The sequence below is a fragment of the Podarcis melisellensis genome (assembly GCF_964234715.1).
Source record: "Podarcis melisellensis genome assembly, chromosome: 3".
Lineage (NCBI taxonomy): Eukaryota > Metazoa > Chordata > Lepidosauria > Squamata > Lacertidae > Podarcis > Podarcis melisellensis.
This window is the reverse complement of record NC_138530.1, coordinates 115,760,452-115,764,653: the sequence shown is the minus strand read 5'-3', so window position 1 is coordinate 115,764,653 and position 4,202 is coordinate 115,760,452. Positions and strand designations below refer to the sequence as shown.

Below are 4,202 nucleotides of genomic sequence, written 5' to 3'. Positions count from 1 at the left end.
ATTTTCTTCCTTTAATACCATTTTATAGGTAGCACAGTTTTCTTTCATATTTAATTTTTTCACTGTGACAATTTCTGCTGGCGATGCCCACCAAGGAGTTTTCGGTTCTAGAAGTCTTTTATATTTCTCCCATATTTTATATATAGACTTTCTAACTATATGCCCTAGGAAGCCTTTATGCACTTTGACTTTTTCATCTATTAGATAGGCATGCCATCCAAATCTCGTCTCTACTCCTTCTAAATCCAATACATCCGAGTCATCTAATTTGATCCATTCTTTTAGCCAGGTCAGACCCACCGCATCATGATATAACTCCATGTCAGGGAGGCCAAATCCTCCTCTCTCCTTCTTATCTATCATTATTTTGTGTTTTATTCTTGGTTTTTCCCCTGACCACACGAATTTAGCCAAATCTCTTTTCCAATTATTAAAACATTTATCTCCTCCTAGTATTGGGATACTTTGAAATAAAAACATCATCCTTGGTAATATGTTCATCTTTATTACCAATATTTTCCCTAGTAAGGAAAGATTTAATTTCCCCCATATTTGCAAATCATTTTTTATTTCATTCCATGTTTTCCCATAATTCTCTTTACTTAAATCTATAGTGTTTGGTGTTAAATTTATTCCATGATACCTTATTTTCTTTTTAATTTCCAATCCTGTAATTTCTTGTAATTTCACTTTATCTTTTTCTTCCATATTTTTCACTAGTATTTTGGTTTTCCCATAGTTTAATTTGAATCCTGCTAATCTGCCATATTCATTTATACATTCCAATATTCTAGGTGTGCATTGTAGGGGATTTTCTGTTGTGATCATAATGTCATCTGCAAAGGCTCTTAACTTGTATCTTTTTTCACCAACTACTATTCCTCTTATTTGGCTGATCAGCAAGCCCTAGGCTCTGTGGTTTAGACCACAGCACCACTCACGTCCCAATGGCAGCTAAAGGGCAGCATATTTTCAGAGGAGTTTGTGCCAGAGTTTGGTTCAGGCTCTGTCTGGGGAATGCATCTTATGCAAAACCACGAAACCCTGTGGCAATTATACAACCTCACTGAACCTGTCACAAAGATCCGGCTAATTAGCATCTGTTCATTGGAATGTCTTCATCCTGTAATATTCTATTCATGAGCATTCATCATAAAGGTACCGGTAGATGTTTCGTAGGCAAACAAAACTGAAATGCAAACTTCACCTGCCGGCGATACTTCTTTGTGACGTAGCAAATAAACATCAACAACAGAAAATTGCAACACAACTTTTGATAAATTGCCATTGCCTTGGGGATAACGACATGGTTTCTATACCTCCCAGTTTCACTGAGCCACTATAAATGGAGGTGCAACCTTCCTCTTAACTGTGTGTCTCTGTCTTCTCTTTTCTGAAGACTTCAGGATCCCTCGCAGCACTCGGCATGAAAGCCCTTTTTCTTCTCTTCGCTCTCCTCCCGCTGGTGTTCCCTGCTGATCCAGGTAAGATGCCTCTCAGTTCCAGGGTGAGCGCAAAGCAGGGGCAGCCAAGGCAATGTCACCCAGATGTTGCTGGACTGCAAGTCTTATCAGCTGCTGCCAACATGTCTTTAGGTCAGGGATGATGAGAGCCATCTGGAGGGACCCCACACTGGCCCTCTTTGCTGTAAAGGGTGGTAGGGAAAGAAAGAGTCTTCAAATGAGGAATGGTAGTAAAAGGTTTTGAGACGTGAGATTATCAGTTACCTGGGAGAAAAACTGAATTATCGTATTTTTCGCACCATAGGGCGCACCGGACCATAGGACGCACCCAGTTTTTTGTGGGGGGAAATAAAGGGGGAAAAATTATTTTTCCCCCAGGTGCGGGGCTGGGGCGGGGGAAGCTTGAGCTTCCCCCGACCCCAGCCCCCAAACAGGCAGCTCTCTACAAGCCGTGGGAGCACTCCCGCTGCTTGCGGAGAGGTCCGCGAAGCCTGGGCGCGCTGAGCTCAGCGCGCGCAGGCTTCAACATGCAGGCAAGTCTCCGCAAGCAGCGGGAGCCCAGCGCTGGGCTCCCGCTGCTTGCGGAGAGGTGTGCGAAGCCTGGAGAGCGTGAGGGGTCGGTGCGCACCGACCCCTCTCACTCTCCAGGCTTCAGCGAAAGCCTGCATTCGCACCATAGGACGCACACACATTTCCCCTTCATTTTTGGAGGGGAAAAAGTGCGTCCTATGGTGCGAAAAATACGGTAACATGCTCAGCATGCTAAAAGTACGACAGAGGAAGGTCCTTATACCAAGTCGTTTCATTGGTCCTTCTGTACTCAGATCTGTACTCTTCAGCATACTTGCTTCAGAGATGAAAGGAAAGATTTCCATGCATGCGCACCAGAGTCTTCAGTATCTGATTCTAGGTTAGCAAATGGACATTCTCATTTCTGTTTAAAACAATGTTTGGTATAACTGAATGAGAACCCAATCCTTCTGAAAAGGATGGTTGTTGGTGGGATTCCTGCATTGCATGGGGTTAGCTTAGATGACCCTGGCGGTCGCTTCGAACTCTACAATTCTATGATTCTATGAAAAACAAGACCAAAGATGCAAAGACTCCCAGGCTGTGAAGTTAACATGGGAACATGCCTTTCAAATTCTGCAAAGGATACCATGAAGTGCTCTTTAAGAAATACTGTCTCTGTGCCTCTTATATAATAGTTAAGGAGGTGCTTCCTCAAAAACAAGAAACAAAGAAACTTACCATATTTTCTCTGCTGCCTTTTTTCTTTCTTTCAGAGACAAATGAATCTGATACGGTTGCTTGTCGGAAAAACTTCAACATATGTTCTACTTTGCTTTGCCCCGTCTTCTATACAGCCAATGGAACCTGTTATGATGGAAAGCAAAAATGTTGTGTACCTTGGAAGATCAAGGAGATGTTGTTGCCCCGCCGAAAAACATGAAAACGAGCAATGCCATTTCTTTGCCTAATGCAGATAAAATGCACATTGTTTTCCTTTGATTAAAGACTCAGGTTTAAACAAAAACATTTTGCTTGGATTGCGATCATTGGTCCATAAATAGCCCAAGGAATTATCTGAAGGTCATGACAGCATTTGACTCCTTGAAGGTTTACCCCAACCACTGGATGGCTAGAGAGCCATACCTGAATTGCCATGAGCACTTTGGAGAAGAACAGCTTAAACATATGACAAAACCCACAAAGGTAACAATTGCATGTATGGGCACAGAGCTATTCTGTCCCAGGCAGTGGTCTCAGCTGGAAAACCAGGCTCTAGCCAAGTAACCTCTAGCCTCTGCTGAATTTAGGACACCAGATCATGATGTTCTGCTAGCTCCAGTTCCAAATACAAGAAGCAGAGCCCAGCCAATCACAGGTCAGGTTCCAGCAAGATAAGGCTCAGGCATGTCCAGGACATCAGATATAATAGTTGTGGAATGTCAGATCCTGTATGTTGGGAGTAAGCAACAATACCTGAACCGGAAAGGCAACATGTTCCTCCTCCTTACTCATTCCTTCTCTTTTAGTAACTGCTTCTTGGCAATTCCATCCAGGGTTTCACTTGCTTCCTCCTTCTTCTACTAGTTCAAGGCGCTTACAGGATGAGCTGGTGTTAACTTCTTGGCTCCATCTTGGTCACCTGTAATATGGATGCTTAGAATGGCTTTAGTTACAGATAGGTAGCCGTGTTGGTCTGCCACAGTCAAAATAATAAAAAAAAATTCCTTCCAGTAGCACCTTAAAGACCAACTAAGTTAGTTCTTGGTATGAGCTTTCGTGTGCATGCATCTGAAGAAGTGTGCATGCACACATGTATCTGAAGAAGTGTGCATGCACACGAAAGCTCATACCAAGAACTAACTTAGTTGGTCTTTAAGGTGCTACTGGAAGGATTTTTTTTAGAATGGCTTTGTTTGACATGAGTAACAAACCTTAAGTTTTCTTCACCCTTTCCACCAGCAGTCTTAGTGGGTGCTTTCTGCATGCTGCTGCCATGTATTCACCCAACTCCAACAGGATACACTAGGAGATCAGGCCAGCGCAGGCTGCTTGGCTGGTTCATCCTGATCAAGGCTGAAAATGACACGGAGGAAGCTACTGGTGCTCACAAATACCACACTCCACAATAAACTGTGTGTGGTGGGAATAGTGATGGTGGCTGGGAAGGCAGATAGCAAGCGGACCCAGGTGACTGGGGTTCTCTGAGACAACACCCTCTCAAGGACA

The 4,202-nt window shown here is 43.5% G+C and overlaps 1 long non-coding RNA gene across 1 annotated transcript; it reads left to right on the top strand.

Annotated features, from left to right (window-relative positions):
- The first annotated feature begins 898 nt into the window (after nt 1–898).
- On the top strand, nt 899–3,914 carry LOC309367283. Its single transcript, XR_014166977.1, has 3 exons — nt 899–1,484; nt 2,750–3,655; nt 3,900–3,914. It is a non-coding gene; the product is annotated as an uncharacterized lncRNA (long non-coding RNA).
- Nucleotides 3,915–4,202: the final 288 nt, after the last annotated feature.